The 19,462-nt window shown below is 40.1% G+C and overlaps 1 protein-coding gene and 1 long non-coding RNA gene across 3 annotated transcripts in view; one reads left to right on the forward strand and one right to left on the reverse strand.

Moving 5' to 3' along the window:
- Nucleotides 1-19,462, forward strand: part of LOC306668296 — a 547,020-nt gene that overhangs the window by 240,632 nt on the left and 286,926 nt on the right. The window lies entirely within an intron of this gene.
- LOC306668291 (uncharacterized protein) overlaps nt 1-19,462 on the reverse strand; it is a 140,031-nt gene that overhangs the window by 26,778 nt on the left and 93,791 nt on the right. The window contains exon 4 of one of the 2 annotated variants that reach the window (XR_013765816.1): nt 13,218-13,481. The exons of the other annotated variant lie outside the window; for it this stretch is intronic. The gene's annotated coding sequence lies outside the window, so the exon portion shown is untranslated. Of the gene's footprint in view, nt 1-13,217; nt 13,482-19,462 lie in introns of those variants that run through there. 2 annotated transcript variants of the gene reach the window in all.

Raw genomic sequence — 19,462 nt, forward strand, 5'->3', positions numbered from 1 at the left:
CTCTTTACTGCCTCTAATGAGTTATGAAGGTCAAGGATATCCTAGAGAGGAAATAAAGCAAGTTGCCGAATCCAGCTAAAGACTGATAGTAGGCAAAGCAGAGGAACAGCACAAACTAGTTATTATTATGTCAACTTACTGAAGTACATTCCTTTCCCTGGTTGTGACCACCAATTGTTTGTCTTTGGTTTGTCCCTCCCACTCTAAATTGATCCTTGGTTACTCCCTCTGGAATTTTTTGTTCTAAGCTCAACAGGAGGGGAGGGGCTTTTGAAAGAGGACTATCTACAAGAATCCCTCTCTGTTCCTAGAAATCAGAGCATTTGGGAATTTATCTCCCAATCTTTAACTCACCTGTTGGTAAGAAAGTCTGCTGAGTTCTTCACTGAAAATTCCATTAACCTCATTTGTCAGTACAAAATTATCTCAGGAACAATACCAATTACTGAATTGGCTGGTGACAAAACCATAACAAGTACTCATTATTGAGAACAAGATTAAATTATTTTCATTGACATCCTCTAGAACTGATTGCTACCTAAAAAGGAATGATGATGTAGGTTTTAAAGGACTTTATACTCCAGACATAAATTCTTCTTACTGAACATTTCCATTATTCAATTTAATGTGATTTGCAACTTAATATCCTTTTTTCTCCCCTCTTGCTTTTAATCTTTGGAATTTATAAAATCCAGATGTTCCATGATATGCTTCCTAACATTCTTAGAATTTACTGTGGCTTGAACTAGCCATAACTTTGGATTAATCTGCTATTCATCCATCTTTGACTTGCTCAGATTGCTAGTGTTCATAGTTTCATGATAATCTGATTATTCTCTATCTTTCAATGTGAAAAGGACTTTCCTCCACTCACTGACATACAGGGGAAAAAGCAGAGTGCCAAAGAAGAGACAGGCGGCATTCTGGATTCCAGGATTTCAACATGCATCCCTCTCTTCTTAGCTCTCTGGCAAATGAACAAAGGTTTGATGTGCCTGCTGAGGCACCATGGAACTAGGTACAAACTTTTCCGTCTTCTACCACATCCTGTTGTCATCAAGAGATAAGAACTACCTGTTTCAAATTCTCACTCTGGGTTTATTATAAAGTTCTGATGTAGCTGAAGGTGATGGAAAGATTTGGTTGCTTCCATTGGTCCTCTCTGGGAAGTGCCAATGCAGTTAACACTAATGCAGGTTAGTGTAGGCAACATTACCAGGTCTACTTCACTATCTGGGAATGTCCTAGAGCTTCCTAGCCTCCCCCAGAGTGTACCCACTGATTAATCTACAGGCATTCCCTAAGAACCCACAGTGTGACTAGTCTTGTGTTAGGCTCTGAAGGGAACATGGACTTGGGGTGTTCAGCTCAAGGAATGAGCTGGACCAGTAACACCCAGATTGCCCCAAGAAAGTGAGATCCTCCTAGTCTGCTTCTCAGTCTTTTCATGGAATGAACACCCTACAAACCATTTCATTGCACCCTCACCATCGAACTCCAAGAGATTCTACATAAGCACCAGAACATTCCTGAGACCAAATCAGTCTGAAGCTGGGAGGGCATAGTTATTTCTTACAGCACATAATAAGATCTATGTTTGAGGGTTATCCCTTCTTTACTGTTCCCTCCCCACTGCTCTAGTCTATCTGCACAGACTGACGTATATTTGCTTATATAAATTTGTTTTCTGTTAATGTGAAAACTCCACAGCTTAATCCTTCATAGCCCCTATCTATGACTTAGTATAACGTATGTGTCCAGGAGGATTACTACTGGCTATCATGGAAGTTTAAAAAGAGGCAGACAGGTGGACACAGTGGTTCACACCTGTAATCCCAGCAGTTTGGGTGGCTGAGGCAAAAGGACTCCGAGTTCTAATCCAGTCTCAGCAACAATCAAGTGCTAAGTAACTCAGTGAGACCCTGTCCTTAAATAAAATAAAAAACAAGGCTAGAGAAAAGGCTCAATAATTGAGTGCCTCTGAGCTCAATCCCTGGTTACTTCCCCCACTCCCCTTAAAAAAAAAAAAAAAAAAAAAAAAGAGGCAGACTTATTTACAACAGAATATAGTTGGTGAAAGTAAATTGCTTCCCTTTAAATCTGACAACCTAGGCATTTATTAACCCTGGTTATATAAGGGTGAAAAAAAGAAAAGCAAACTGAAAGAAAAAAGGAGGGAAAACCAATACTTATAGAAACCAGGAATATACCAATTAGGAAAAAGTATTTCAGAAAATGACTAAAAGAAAACATGCTCAAGTGTTCAAGATAAAGGAACTGCTGAGATAGGGGGTCTTTATTATTTTGGGTCAGAGAGATCCTCAGTGGCAGATCCAACTAGAAGTCAACTGTCTGGACACCCAGATTAATGCTTTTCCATTTGGGCTAGCCACACTAAATAACAAGAATTTTTGTTTCTGAAGAAAATGAAAAACCTTTCTTCTGAGCTCTCTGAGAGAACTCTGGTACCCTTGGTACAATTGATCAATTTAAACTCAGAACTCTGAAGTTTGTAGAGAGCCTATGAGGCAGAACTAGAAATCAGTGAACAGGCTAGAGAGCTGGTATGTGCTTTGCATGGTCCTGCTTTCATAGATGTTACTCATCCCTTCAGCAAGACAGCAAGGACTGTGCCCTTCTTTTTTACCCTTCATAAATCTTTGATGGTAACTGACATGCAAGAATCCATACATATTCAAAATGGTTTGATTATTTTGACATAAATACAGCAGTAAAACTTTTACTGCAATCAAGTAAATAAACACATCCTTCCAAAAATGTCTTCTTACCCTTCTATGATTCCCCCTCCAGGTATCTAATGATACACTTTCTGTCACTATATATCAGTTGCACTTTCTAGGATTCTACAAAAGTAGGTGTACATTTTAAAATATGGCTCCTTTCAGTCAGCATACTTGAGATTCATTCATATGACAGCTACTCGGGATGAATTAAAATATTGCTGTGACTTCTTTAAAGACATGAAAGATCTCATCCAGTGACCACATTTACATAGGTGGTGAGGAGATGGCCTGGCAGCAGATCTGTGAGCCCATAAAGGATATTTGACAGTAGAGAGAACCATCATCACAAAATCAACCGCACTGGACAAGATGACACGTGTGTGTTAGCACCCCATGCTTTGTACCCAGTGATTTCTCCAGATACCCAGAGAGACGTGACAACAGTCCACCTGAGTGTGTGATTTTCATTCAGAGAAAATCCTTTTTGGACAGTCCATTACTCATTAGGCCGTTTATCAATTTCACTGATCAAACCTGCACTGGAACATCTGTGGGCAAGAGCTAAGCACTTCCACAGTTAATAACATGTGAATAGTTTCCTTGGAGCCTTTGATGGAGCCTTTACAAAGTTTCAGCAACTCAAGTAAGACCTGCTTATTGATCAGTATTATATCAGAGAGCTGTCTGGCTGACTCACGGGCATTTTGGCTATGTGATGGAATGTCCATAACCACCCACGTGACCCCAGAATGTGCTCTTCTTGGGACCAAAGTAGATTGAGGTAGCTCACTCTATAGCAGGGCAGCATTATTATAAACTAGAATCCCATTTAACTTTCCAGAGTCATCACAACCCTGCTTACATTATTTTATTTTAATGTTTTGGAGATAAAAAATACTTTATTGTCTGTGACACACACATCTTCTTGCCATTGTTCTATTTTTAAGAAATACTGTAAATATCTTACCCAAATCTTTTTAAATTTGATTAATTTTTTAAAAGTGTTTTCTGTTCATTATATGCAAATAGGGTACAACATTCATTTCTCTGGTTGTACAGGAAGTAGATTCATACCATTTGCATAATAAAACATGTATATAGGGTAATGGTGTTTGTCAAATTCTATTACTTTTCCATCCACCCACCATCTCCCCACCCCTCATTGTTTTCTATACAATCCATCCTTCCACCATTCTTGCTTACCTCCCACCCTCCAAAATGTATCATCATCCACTTATCAAAGATATCATTTGCCTATGGCTTTTTTGGGATGGGCTCATTTCACTTACCATGATATTCTCCATCTGCATCCATTTACTTGCAAAAGCCATGATTTTCTTCTTCTTTATGACTGGATAATATTCCACTGTACATACATACCAAAATCTCTTTACTATTCATCTACTGAAGGGCATCTAGCTTGGGTCCACAATCTAGTTACTAGGAACTGAGCTGCTATAAACATTTATGTAGCTGCATCTCTCTAGTATGCTCATTTTAAGTCCTTTGGGTATAAATTGGGGAGTGGGTTTGATCAAATGGTGGTTCCATTCCAAGTTTCCTAAGGAATCTCCACACAGCTTTCCAGAGTGGCTGTACCAATTTGCAAACCCACCATCAATGTATGAATGTACCTTTTTTTCCCATATCCTTGCCAACACCTATTGTTGCTTGTATTCTTGGTAAGAGTCATTCTAATTGTGGTGAGATGGAATCTGAGGGTCATTGTGATTTATGTTTCTCTTATTACTAGAGATGTTGAACATTTTTTTCCTGTATCTGTAGACTGCTTGTAGATCTTCTGTGAAGTATCACTCAATTCTGTAGCCACTTTATTGATTGGCTTATTTGCATTCTTGGTGTAAAGGTTCTTGAGAGATTCTGGACATTACTGCTGTATCTGAAGTGTGTGTGGCAAAGATTTTCTCCCACTCTGTAGACAATCTCTTCACATTTTTAATAGTTTCCTTTGCTAATAAAAAGCTTTTTAGTTTGAATCTAGTCCAATTATTGATTCCTCCACTTATTTCTTGTGCTTTGGGAGAAATGTTAAGGAAGTCTGGACCTAAACTGTCATGATAAAGATTTGGAACTACTTTTTCTTCTATTAGGTGTAGGGTCTCTGGTCTAATTCCTAGGTCCTTAATTCACTTTGAGTTGAGATTTGTGCAGGGTGAGAGATATGGGTTTAGTATACTCTTGGCAGTTTTGAAGTGTAGGATGCATTTTTATCTGGCAGTCATCCCTCTTGCAATGTATCACCATCCTGCTCCTCTGGTGTAGCTGGGCTGCTCCTTTGATCCACTCTGCCACAACTGCCCGGCCCTGGTGAAAATAGATGTGCTCTCCCTTGAGCTTACTGCTCTACATTTCACATGTGAGATAGACACACAGGTGTCTCACTGTTGCAGTGAGCCTGGAACTCCACCAGGGCTCAGTCCTTTCCTGGGGACCCATCCTGTGGGCCCCTTTCTCTCTATCATGATTTGTAATTGGTAAAGTTGGAAATGACAGTGCTTGCCCTTTTAAAGGTTCTCCTGTTATGTGAGTGTGGTGGCATGGGCCTGACTGGCAGTCATGGTCCTGGGGAACCTCTACATGGTTGTCACACAAAAGACACTGGCGCTCCATGCAAGTCAGCTGATCCCCATTGGCAAAAGGCATCACTAAGGGAGTGAAGATTTCTGAAGGCAGTAGACTCACACCAGTGACAAGACAGGTCAGGCAACTACTGTTTCCAGAATGTAGTGGGTCATTTTGAAGGCAATGGTAGGGCTTCTGAATCATGACCTGATTCACATCTGAAGTCCGACACACACCTGGTGAGGTATTACAAGGCTCTGATTACCTCAGCATAGCCATGAAAGTGTGATCTATCTAGACAGTAAGCCTGGGGCATGGATTATAAGTACCCATTGTTCCAATGGGTGCATGAAAGGCAGTCAGCTCCCTCATTTGTCAGAGTCATAAATTAGGGCATGGACATTCCCCCTCAGGCTGACGATGGTTGTGGAGCTCTCACAGTGGGGCCTGCTCAGGACTTGGGATGTGTTGGAGCTGCCTGCACCTGGGTCTTTCTTATCCTCTGACATTTTCTCTGCAATTATTGTGCTTCTTCATTTTATGTGTTCCTCATCATGTTTCTGGGTGAGGAGGCTACCCAGGAGGTATTAGGATTTCATCATGACTAAACATGATTAAATTTTGTTACCTTTATTTTTTGTTTTAATTGATGCTTTGAAGTTTAGTTAAGTAATGAATAAAAATGAAGATTATGATAATCTCATTGTCATTGACTTAAAATGGATTAAAGACTTATTTAGAATTTTAACCACACAAACATTACCATATTTTTTAAATGAAGGGAGCATATTAAAGAGGTGTATTGAAGGTGCACATTGAAAGAGAGTAGGAAAAGGGTAGAATAACAATTGACCTCAAGGCAGAGAATCCAGATCAGTTTGCCTCCTGGACACCAACAGAAGCATCCAGTGGGCCCTGGGCTCCCTCTTTGTGGCTTTGCCTCCCACCTGAGTGCACACTCATCAGTCATTTGCAGTTACTTGTCTGCTTTTACATTAAGTGATTCAACTTCTTCCCCAGCCACACCAGCATTGTGCTTCCATTTCCTTTGATATGATGCTGTGGACACAAGAATTTCAAGTACAGTGGGAAGAATACCAGATCCAACATCAGTCCTGGCTCTGTCAACTCGAGGGCAGCCATGGACACACGTTTTTTCCTGTGCCTCAGTTTCCACATCAGTCTTGTGTGACCAGTGTCCTTAAGTTCATTTATGTCTGTGTGTGTATGCGCCTACATCCCGTGACCACAGCCAGAATTCATCCTAGCCCACCAGGCTCAGCTTCTATCTTGGCCACAGGTTTTCCCATGATTCTCTTACAAGAGGCTCTTTTGATGTTCACTTCTTATTAAGGACCAACTTGTTCAAATCTTTTCTCAGTTTCTTCTTGTGAGAAATAGAATGTCTAGTGGTCTATTTTCAGAATACAGTATTTAGCCTTAAGTGTTACATTGAGATATAAGAAAGGTAGCCAGAGGGGGAATAGCAGAATAGAAAGTTACACAATAGTTCCAGACAAATGGATGTGGCAGATCCAAAATCCATTGTCTGTACATCCCTGTGACAAACATTGGGGGAAGGGGTCATTCTGACCAACAGAGACAGAAACCTCTCTGTTAAGACAGAGTAACTTAGCTAAGTAACAGCTAAATACATGTCAGAATGCATGCACCACAAGAATACTTTCCTGGCTGTTTGCTTGGACTCAGAGCAACCGCACGGGAACTCGGGGCGACTGCCCAGAGGAGGAGGCGTATAGTGAGTTGCTTGGACTTATGAGTGACTGTACCGGAACCCCAGGCAAGTGTTCAGAGCAGGGGCTGCACAGCCAAACGATTAGGTACAGAGCACGGTCCCAGGTTCTAGGTGGTTTCTTGGTGGAAGAGTCGCACAGAGAGACACTTACAGGTGGACCGAAGGTTCAAGAACTGAGGGCAGGTTCTCTGAGGAGGGGCAGCCTAAGGAGACTCTTCGAAGCAGGGTGAGGCTCCCAGGCCCAGGAGGTAGGTCCGGGCCCCTGAGAACGTGGCAGAGGAAGGCTCCCCAGCCCAGGTGTAAGATGTGGATGGAGGGGAACCTCTAGGATGGGAACTGACAGGCGAGACCTCCCCACCAGGTGAGTCTTCCCTGCCGGGCGAGGTTTTCTCACAAGGACAGTAAAACCAGAGACACGGGCCCAAACAGGCCTTGCCTCAGCCTGCAGCTGAGTTCCCCTTTGGATGACCATTGGTCAACAAGTGGAGGCACCTCTGACCACTAGCAGGAAATATACCCCACTGAAGGCCACCACCCCTAGAGAGGCAGCTTCCTTGTGGAGCACCACATTATCAACTTCCTCCAAGACTTCAGCCTACTGAAGGCTAAGAGGGGATATCCTAGAAATCTGCAGGGACATTATACGTCAATAGAGGAAATCTGCAATATCTCAGCGGTCCACTGATACCTAAACAACATGAGAAAACAAGGGAAGAAAATGCCCCAAACAAATCTAGATGTTACATCAATAAAACCCAATGACAGCATGGCAGAAGAAACAACAGAAAAGGAGTTCAGAATGTACATAATTAAAATGATCAGAGAAGAAAACGATGAGATGAAAGAGCAAATGCAGGCATTGAATGATCGCACCAATTGACAGTTAAAAGAGCAAATATAGGAAGCAAAAGATCATTTCAATAAACAGTTAGAGATATTGAAAAAAAAAACAAACAGAAATCCTTGAAATGAAGGAATCAGTAAACCAAATTAAGAACCCCATAGAAAGCATATCAAATAGGATAGACTACCTGGAAGACAGAACCTCAGACATTGAAGACAAAATATTTAACCTTGAAACCAAAGTTGACCAAACAGAGAAGATGGTAAGAAATCATGAACAGAATCTACAAGAACTATGGGATATCATGAAAAGGCCAAATTTAAGAATTATTGGGATTGAGGAAGGCTTAGAGAAACAAACCAAAGGAATGAACAATCTATTCAACGAAATAATATCAGAAAATTTCCCAAATCTGAAGAATGAAATGGAAAATCAAGTTCAAGAGGCTCATAGGACTCCAAATACACAAAATTACAACAAACCCACACCAAGGCACATTATAATGAAAATACCTAACATACAAAATAAAGACAGAATTTTAAAGGCTGTGAGAGAAAAGAACCAAATTACATTCAGGGGGAAACCAATATGGATATCAGCAGATTTTTCAATCCAGACCCTAAAAGCTAGAAGGGCCTGGAACAACATTTTTCAAGCTCTAAAAGAAAATGGATGCCAACCAAGAATCTTATACCCAGCAAAACTTACCTTCAAATTTGACGATGAAATAAATCCTTCCATGATAAACAAAAGCTAAAAGAATTTACAAAAAGGAAGCCAGCATTACAGAACATTCTCAGCAAAATATTCCATGAGGAAGAGATGAAAAACAAAGAAGCAAATCAGCAAAGGGAGGAAGTATCCTAAAGGAATTATCAAATAAAAAAGTAACCATGTCAAAAAAAAAAAAATGAGTCAAATGACGGGGAATACAAATCATATCTCAATAATAACCCCGAATATTAATGGCCTGAACTCATCAAACAAAAGACATAGACAGTAGATTGGATTAAAAAGAAAGATCCAACAATATGTTGCCTGCAAGAGACTCACCTCATAGAAAGAGATACCCATAGACTAAAGGTGAAAAGATGGGAAAAAACATACCATGCACATGGACACAGCATAAAAAGCCGGAGTATCCATCCTCACTTCAGATAATGTAGACTTCAAGCCAAAGTTAGTCAGAATGGATAAAGAAGGACATTTCATACTGCTTAAGGGAAGCATAAATCAGCAAGACATAACAATCATAAATATCTATGTCCTGAACATTGGCTCATCCTGTACATCAAGCAAATCCTTCTCAATTTCAGAAACCAAATAGTCTATAACACAATAATACTAGGTGATTTTAACACAACTCTCTCACCACTGGACAGATCTTCCAAACAAAAATTGAATAAAGAAACCATAGATCTCAATAACACAATCAATAATTTAGACTTAACAGACATTTATAGAATGTACCATCCAACAAAGAGTGAATACACTTTCTTCTCAGCAGCACATGGATCATTCTCTAAAACAGACCATATATTATGCCACAAAGCTAATGTTAGCAAATACAAGAAGATAGGGACACTACCTTGTATTCTATCAGATCATAATGGATTGAAATTAGAAATGAATGGAAGAGTAAAAAACAGAAACTACTCCAATAACTGGAGATTAAATAATACAGTATTATATGATGAATGGATAACAGAATATATCAGGAAGGAAATTTAAAGATTTTTAAGAGGTAAATGAAAAAAGAAACATCATACCAAAATCTCTGAAACACTATGAAAGCAATACTTAGAGGAAGATTTATTTCATGGAGCACATTCAATAAAAGAAGAAAAGAATCAACAAATAAATGACCTAACACTACAGCTCAAAGACCTAGAAAAAGAACAGACCGCCACCAAAAGTAGTAGAACACAGGAAATAGTTAAAAGCAGAGCTGAAATCAACGTAATTGAAACAAAAGAAAAATCGAAAAAACTGACCAAATAAATAGTTGGTTCTTTGAAAAACTGAACAAAATTGATAAGCCCTTATCCACACTAACAAAGAGAAGAAGAGAGAAAACCCAAATTACTAAAATTCGGAATGAACAAGGTAATATCACAACAGACAAAAGTGAACTACAAAACGTAATTAGAAGCTATTTTGAAAATCTCTACTCCAATAAAATAGAAAATCTCGAAGATATCAACAGGTTTCTAGAGACATATGAATTAGCTAAACTGAACAAGGAGGACATACACAATTTAAATAGACCAATTTCAAGTAATGAAATAGAAAAAGTCATCAAAAGCCTACCAACAAAGAAGTCCAGGACCAGATGGGTTCCCAACTGAGTTCTACAAAACCTTTAAAGAAGAGCTCATTCCAATACGTCTCAAAGTATTCCATAAAACAGAAGAGGAGGGAACCCTCCCAAACTCATTCTATGAAGCCAATATCACCCTGACACCTAAACCAGACAGAGACACATCGAGGAAAGAAAATTTCAGACCAATATGCTTAATGAACATTGACACAAAAATTCTCAACAAAATTTAAGCAAACCACATACAAAAAAATATTAAAAAGATACTGTACCACAATCAAGTGGGTTTCATCCCAGGGATACAAGGTTGGTTCAACCTCAGGAAATCAATAAATGTCATTCACCATATCAACAGACTAAAAGTTAAGAATCACATGATTATTTCAATAGGTGCAGAAAAAGCATTTGTTAAAATATAGTATCCCTTTATGTTCAAAACACTAGAGAAAATCGGGGTAGTGGGAACATTCCTTAACATTGTAAAGGCCATCTATGCTAAGCCCATGGCTAATATCATTCTAAATGGTGAAAAACTGAAAGCATTCCCCCTAAAAACTGGAACAAGGCAGGGATGCCCCCTTTCACTACTTCTATTCAACATTGTCCTCGAAACTCTAGCCAGAGCAATTAGACAGACCAAAGAAATTAAAGGGATACAAAAAGGAAAGGAAGAACTCAAACTATCCCTATTTGCTGATGACATGATTATATACTAAGAGGAACCAGGAAATTCTACCAGAAAACTTTGAGATTTCATAAGTGAATTCAGTAAAGTAGCAGGATATAACATCAATGCTCATAAATCTAATGCATATTTATACATAAGTGATGAATCTTTGGAAAGAGAAATCAGGAAAACTACCCCATTCACAATAGCTTCGAAAAAAATAAAATACTTGGGAATCAATCTAACAAAAGAGGTGAAAGACCTCTACAACGAGAACTATAGAACACTAAAGAAAGAAATTAAAGAAAACCTTAGAAGATGGAAAGATCTCCCATGTTCTTGGATAGGCAGAATTAATATTGTCAAAATGGTCATACTACCTAAAGTGCTATATAGATTCAATGCAATTCCAATTAAAATCCCAATGATGTACCTTACAGAAATAGAGCAAGCAATTATGAAATTCATCTGGAAGAATAAGAAACCCAGAATAGCTAAAGCAATCCTTCACAGGAAAAATGAAGCAGGGGGTATCACAATACCAGATCTTCAACTATACTACAAAGCAATAGTAACAAAAAAAGCATGGTAATGGTACCAAAATAGACAGGTAGATCAATGATACAGAATAGAGGACATGGACACTAATCCAAATAAATACAATTTTCTCATACTAGACAAAGGCGCCAAAAATAATGAATGGAGAAAATATAGCCTCTTCAACAAATGGTGCTAAGAAAATTGGAAATCCATATGCAACACAATGAAACTAAAACCCTATCTCTCACCATGCACAAAACCCAACTCAAAATGGATTAAGGACCTCAGAATCAGACCAGAGACACTGCAGATTATAGAAGAAAAAGTAGGTCCAAATCTTTAACATGTTGGCTTAGGATCAGACTTCCTCATCAGGACTCCCATAGCACAAGAAATAAAAGCAAGAATCAATAACTGGGATAGATTCAAACTAAAAAGCTTTCTCTCAGCAAAGGAAACTATCAGCAATGTGAAGAGAGAGCCTACAGAGTGGGAGAATATCTTTGCCAATCATACTTCAGATAGAGCACTAATCTCCAGAATCTACAAATAACTCAAAAAACTACACCAGAATACAAATAACCCAATCAAGAAAATGGGCTAAGGAAATGAACAGACACTTCACAGAAGAAGATCTACAAAAAATCAACAGACATATGAAAAAATGTTTAACATCTCTAGTAATAAGAGAAATAAATGCAAATCAAAACCACTCTAAGATTCCATCTCACCCCAATTAGAATGGTGATTATCAAGAATACTAGCAACAATAGGTTTTAGCGAGGATGTGGGGAAAAAGGTACACTCATACATTGCTGGTGGGGCTGCAAATTAGTGCAGCCTCTCTGAAAAGCAGTGTGGAGATTCCTTAGAAAACTTGGAATGGAACCACCATTTGACCCAGCTATCCCACTCCTTGGCCTATAACCAAAGGACTTAAAATCAGCATACTACAGAGATGCAGCCACATCAATGTTCATACCTGCTCAATTCACAATAGCCAGATTGTGGAACCAACCTAGATGCCCTTCAATGTATGAATGGATAAAGAAACTGTGATATATATGTATATATATATATATATATATATACACACACACACACAATGGAATATTACTCAGCCATAAAAAATAAAATTATAGCATTAGGAGGTAAATGGATGAAATCAGAGAATATCATGCTAAGTGAGATAAGCCAATCTCAAAAATCCAAAGGACAAATGATCTCCCTGATCAGTGGATGATGACACATAGTGGTGGGTGGAAGACGGTAACAATGGAGCAAAGAGTAACTGTGTAGAGGGAAAAGAGGGGTGGGAAGGGTGGTGGGATGGAAAAATAATGGAATGAATCAAACACCATTATCCTATGTAAAAGTATGACTACACAAATGGTATGCCTTTACTTCATGTAGAAAAAGAGAAACAAGATGTATCCCATTTGTGTACAATAAAAATAAATTTACAAAAAAAAAATTTAAAAAAAGAATGCTTTCCTGCCACAAGAGAGCACAGTGAGGGAGGAACAACTCAAGGTATATTTCTTCAAATCTCAATTAGCCAAATGCATAAATTGTAACTCTAAATTTGTTTGATCACGTCAAGTGTCAGAGCTGCATTAGGGATAAAAGAAGGTGGACTGTCCACCCAGCTGTGATTGCTCTGCAGACCTTATTTGGAGCACACCCTTCTGCAGAAGGACTTTGCTTTTACTTTGCTGGGCTACTTCTGAGCACAAGTCAAATTCCTCATGATACCAGGCATGTCAAACATTCTCAGATCTAAAAGTTGGGTGTTGTAATTCATGTCATTCTTTTTCTGATGACTGTGAATACAAAACCACAGCTCCTAAACTTTCATGAGCTGAATGTGGGTGTGCTGACCAGAAGTGAGCAACAGGGAATAGGCACAGTTCCCCTTCCTGATATTCTGTGCACTCACACCCTGGCTCGGGTCCAGGCAGCCTGCAGGAATCTGAGGTCCACTGGCAAACCTCTGGATCAATGGCAACCACTGCAACAGCAGCCACCTATTTCTTCCCTTGACTTCTTCACAGTTCCTAAAAAGAAAAATAGATTTCATCAGTCACTGTAAAGGAGAGCACACCTGGACTACAGGGTGAGAGACCAAGACATTTTCATGGCCTGCCTGCAGTCTGCAGGAAGCAATCTGAGTGAGAGAGGGAAGTCATGGTATGTTTGAGCAGAGTAACAGCATCTTTTCTTAAAAGGATAATACTGGCTACTGATAAAAATGGGAGTAAGAGAATAGTGACAAGGGGACCATTCAGGACCACTTGTACAACCTGCTGGGATGCTGAACTAGCCTTGATTAGGAAATGGCTTTCAATCTAAAATAAATGTTATAAATGAAGCAAACTGCCACAGGTGGTGGTAAGCAAGTCCCTGAGTTAGTAGAACCATGGGGGACAGGTTACTGAGTAGGGAAGTTGTGCCATCAGTACTCAAGCATATGAATGGAGTTGGATTAGAAAACTCTCCAAGTCTCTGGAATAAAGATAATTTGGTGAAATCAACTGAGGGGACTATTTTTCTTGGAGTAGGGATAGCTGAACACCTGGGAAGATAAGGAGGTGTTCAGTGGTGGAAATGTGGGAGAGGCATTACTGAGTGAAGGAACAGCTTGAGCCAAACTCCAGAAGTGAATAAACAGGGTCTTTGGGAAATCTAGCAGATCAAGAAGGGAAAGGTATATTAAGGATGGGGAGGGAGATGAAGCTAGGAAGAGATGCAGGACCTCATAGGGAGAGCTCCTATGGAGCCTGATGATGCTGAGAAAATACTTTGCCAGCACTTGTTGAAGAAGCAAATGAGAGACTGTAGGAGCCAATGAAGAAGGTTTTGATCCTTTGGTTCCCCTGAACAGTTTTTTTTTTTTTTTTTTTTTTTTAATGACAGCTTGGTCACAAACTTCTTGAAGGCACATCTGCCCAATATTCACTGTGCTCACTGTCTAACTTCCCACTGGAAAATATATCCAGAAATGGCTTCCTAACAAGCAATAACATAAATATAAGCCCACGAGTGTGTGAGGCCCTGATTCTGGGGGCTGTGTTGTGACTTCACCGTAAAAAGCTGGCAACAGACAATTCTGGGGTAAAACAGTATTTGATGGAGGAGATCTAGGATCATGAGATGTCACAAGATGGAGTCCCTTCCTTCCATCAACTCAGAGCCACTCCACAATCACCAGCCCTGAAATTCCCAGTGCTCAGAACCTGGTGACATCATCCTTAGGCAACAATGGGGCTTGGGCCTTCCAAAGACTCCCATTGGTGGAGAAGTTCTTGGGGCAGTTGATTCTTTGCTGAGCCATGGGCCTGGTAACAAGTCTCAATGGTATGGATCCTCAAATGGAGAACCTGGGCCTTCCTGGCAGTAAGTATCCCTTCAGTCCTTTGAGTGTGGGGATGAACTTTCAGGGAAGAAGATTTGTATGGATGGGGAGGTGGCTGCCTGCATGGAGTCCTAAAGAGTTAAGAGATAGACTCCTCTAGGAAACTAAGGAGTTTTAGAAGGCAGAGAACATGTTCTCCCCAGCCAGAAAAGATACACTGATGCCCCTGTTAAGTAGTTCTTTGAGGGTCTTCCCTTAAGTTCAGTTTATCAGTCTGAGTGATTGGATGGGTCCTGGACTGGGAGCCAGAAGGCCTGACTGAGTCTCAGCAGATCAAGTTCCCTCTACACATAGTGTCCTTATCTCTAGAGGGTAACATGTACTCTTAAGCTCCCTGCAAACCTAGCTTTAACTAAATAATAAAATGATGAGGTAGGTCTTTAAGGAGGGAGGGAGGGAATGGATGGATGAATGAGCCAAATCAAGGAGAAGAATGAGAAACAGTTCAGGTCCCAAGCCAGAGCTGTCAGTCAGCTGCCTCTTTTCTTTCTTTTACTGCCTCAGCCTGGGTATCGCTATACTTTGGACTCATGGGACTGTGTTGTGTAGTCACCGGCAGCTGCATTATATTTATTCACTGGAGGAAGAAGCCACAGTGGGAGAGGTGTGCCCAGCAGTGGGAGGAAGTGATGAACACTTCCACCTTTATTTATAGTCCTCTCTTGTACTGGATAAATACACAGAGATGCCATGTTTCCATGCAGCTATCAAAACAGGCCCTCCCGCAGCTGGTACCAACACTGAGATGAAAGTCCACATTCCGGATTGTCTGTGGGAGTCAGATACCCCTGAAGGCAGGGCTTATGTCCTCAGAGGCAGCAGCCCCAGGGCAGAGACCCCTATTGCTATGCAAACGCTCTGATGGTCTCACAGCAGCCCCTATCTAATCGGATGCCAGAGCACCAGACCAGATCCCCATTCCTGATTCCCATCTTTCAGGAGATACCCTTTGTCCCACCCCTCCAAAAATGCCTCCCATGCTGGAACACACTGTTCCTACCCATTGGACATTTATCCTCAAAGGACTGTTCACTACCATTCCCTTCCCACATTGGCCCTGGGATGAACTGTTTCAATGCCAAGCTTTTGCTTCATATCCCTAGCCTCCACTCACTGAAGGTGGGAGCTTTACATACCAGGGGTATGAGTAGAAAATGGAGCTAACCTCATGGCACTCATGTTGACACAGAGGGACCACTTGGATGTTACGTTATTAAAGAGTTTTCAAAAAATTAGTCTGTCATGTCTCATTTGCCAGTAGGAGGGCAATGTCCTTCTCCTGTTTGATGGTGGCACAAGTTTCACCAATACAATGAGAACTGGAGGTTGGATTTGAAGGGACACATTGAATCAATACTCAGTTCCCTCCAACCAGGATTTAAGCTCAAATGTGTGCAAGACCCTGGTTAGGTCCCCAAAGGCAGTGCTGCTCTGCAGGATGGAAAGTTCAATTGCTACAAGAATGACAGTTGCTGTGGGCACACAGGTATGGCAATCCACAATGGCTATGCCATTGGTCAAACAAGTCATCATGAGGCCCATGAACCACACCACACTATCGGCTGAATGGTTGATATCTTTGGTGTATTGAATCTTAGGTAGTTGTCTCTGAATTGTTTCTAATACAAGAACCCTGCAAAATGGCTATCATGAGTCTTCTCTTACTGATGAAGAGACAGGTTCCAGGGGCACATGCCATAATCTTATTTTTGTTGTTGTTGTGCTGTTCCTGAACCACTTCTAAAATTTGCATCTGCCTGACATTAGAGTTCCTGGTCTTTCCACCATAACTCATGGTATCCTTTCCCTAATCATGTCTTGTTCAAACATATGTGGTGGATGATTTAGTTTGTGCAGAGAGTCATCTGCTTGGTCTATAGATTTGCTTAGAGGAAGGGCTGGTGAGTACCTCCTAAAATTATACACAGGAATACATCCATTGCGTGTAGAGATCCATGGCTGCCCAAAAGTGAAGAGTCCCCTGTCACTCAGTTACATGGAACACGTTTAATATCTGGAAATGGTCCTAAAAGAAGAGACAACTATAATTATGAACTATTTGGCTCCAGTTTGAAGATGAGGAAGCCTGGATCATGTACAAAACTTTTATCCTTTAACTTTGGAAATGAGCAACAAACTCATTGTAGTTGCTCTAAACTTTAAACATAGATTTCCCTGAGAGAAATGGGCAGTTTTTGCTTATTTTGTGGTGGTGGTGGTGCTGTTGTTGTTGTTGTTGTTGGTGGTGGTGGTGGTGGTGGTGTGTGTGTGTGTGTGTGACAGAGAGAGAGAGAGAGAGAGATTGTGAGAGATTGTGATTCTTGGCTCTTACTATACATAGGTAATTTCTTTTTTTTTTTTTTTTTTTTTTTTTCCCCCGTATGGTCTGAAGGGATTAGGCCCAGTAACTGAAAAGATAGCCCTAGCCCTATCTATCTGACCCCTCTCTCACAATGGCTTTTAAACCTTTTTCTTTTATTTTTGAAAGGTAAGTGGAACCTTTCTACACCATGTGTAAACATGGATCTTATATGGTAACTCAAAATATAAAACAGGACTAAGTGGAAGTTCTCTGGTAGAACAGGGACAAATGTTCTCTCCTTCCTCTCTTTGTTACTTCTTATCGTTGGTGCTTTCCACCATACAGTTGCCTAACGTCTGAGACTTCACTAGAACACTGCTTTATGCCCACCATCTGTTAGCTCTTCCTTTCAAAGGAAGATGGAATCCATGAAGAGACAGATCAAAGCAGATTTTTTTTCTCTTATGAACCAGGGGAGTGGGGGGAGGCTTTAGTAACACTTAGTGAGAGAAAAAGGAAATGTTTTATTTAGACATAGTATAATAGCTACTATCACTGATATGAAATAAATAAATCTCAAATGGAGTCATGAAAACCTTGAATTCACTCACTAAACTGAACTAAAATTGCTTATGTGTGACTAATACAGCTCCAGTAGAACAAAGTAGATTTATATTTCTTAATATGAGAAATCAAAATAGGTTAGGGTCATATAACAATACATGCTGTATAAAGTCTGAGGAAAGCCATATGTTCTCTGGTTTGCTTATGAAAGAAACCACATCTTATTGGTATTGGTAAGCAAGTCAATAAGGTGTGCAGCAAACAAAAGCTGTTACTACAAATCAACCAAGAGATCATTACAAGTAAGTCAATCATAGTCAAAATCCACAACTGTAACTACAGGACCAGCAAGGGGGGTGGGAGAGGTTATGTCCAGCAACTGCAAAGAAAAGAAACTATAGCAGAATGAAAAACAGCCAGCAGCAGGGGAAGGCACTGCTCAGCATTGTTGCCTTAGACCCTATCCTGAGTGCCAGGTACTCTGGAATCCTCTTGAAGCCAGGCACTTTATTCCTTTGGGTCTTTGCTTTCTACCATACCTGTTTGCCTCTCTGACTTGCGGGAAGGCTCTTTAAGTAAACATTATGCCAGACATATATAAGTATATAAATATAATTATATATATATATACATTTATATATATATATATATATTCATATTATAGCATATATAAAGCATTAGAACAGAAAGATCAAGTAGAGAGCTTTGGGAAAGTAAAAAGTGAAGCAGTAAGAGCTGCCAGAGTAAAGAGGAAAAAGAATTTAAATGAAAGTGAATCTTTCTCACAGAGCTGAGTATGTGCAGGTGAGACTTGACTGTAGCTCAACACAAGGCACAGGCTGGGTGAGTGAGGATGGCATACACGTGTAAACCCAAAATTAACATTTAGTCACAGGGCTTGTAAGCTGGGGAGTCTGCTGGATTCGAACAAAAAAAGATGAAATACCTATCTCTGCCTGGGAGACATGATAGTTTCTCAGGCAGGATGACAAGGGTATCACAGGCCTGGGTGCAGGATGGGTGCAGGGGAGGGGATGGCACTATACACAGCTCATGTGTGATGCTGGAAGACAAGCTTGAGGTTGGAAGAACAGAAAAGATTCTAAAAAAAAATTTAGTTTTCCATGAATATAGCAAGTGGGTGAACAAGCAAAGTACATACTACAAGAGTTAAGGTGTCCTTAAGTATATGGCTATAAATAAGAACTTGAAACTAAAAAGGACAAGCTACCTTGCCCTTGAGTAGATTTCATATAAATCAGTTACTCCAAAAATACCTTCCAGCTGGGTACAGTGGCATACACGTTTAATTCCAGTGGCTCAGGAGGCTGAGGCAGGAGGTTCACAAGTCCAGCAATGATGAGGCACTATGCAAGTCAGTGAGACCCTGTGTCCAAAGAAAATAAAAATAGGACTGGGGATATGTCACATTGGTCAAGAGCCCCTGAATCCAAACCTCAGTAAACTTCCTCTCCAAAAAATGCTTTCCATGTGCAGACATACTATTTATAAATGTATAAAACGTAGCAGTATAATTCAATTTATTGGTAGCACTTTACTTGGTTGTTACAACATGTGTAAGGCTGTATATATGAAAAGGGAAAAGGAAATGGAAAGCAGTCAGAAGAATAAGAAATTATCTTCCAGTATCCTACTGTGTCAGGCTAATTTGAAATATATTTTAACCTGTCCATGAAAGTGAAATAACATGGATGTGGCAAGAGAAA

The sequence above is a fragment of the Sciurus vulgaris genome (assembly GCF_902686455.1).
Source record: "Sciurus vulgaris genome assembly, chromosome: 8".
Lineage (NCBI taxonomy): Eukaryota > Metazoa > Chordata > Mammalia > Rodentia > Sciuridae > Sciurus > Sciurus vulgaris.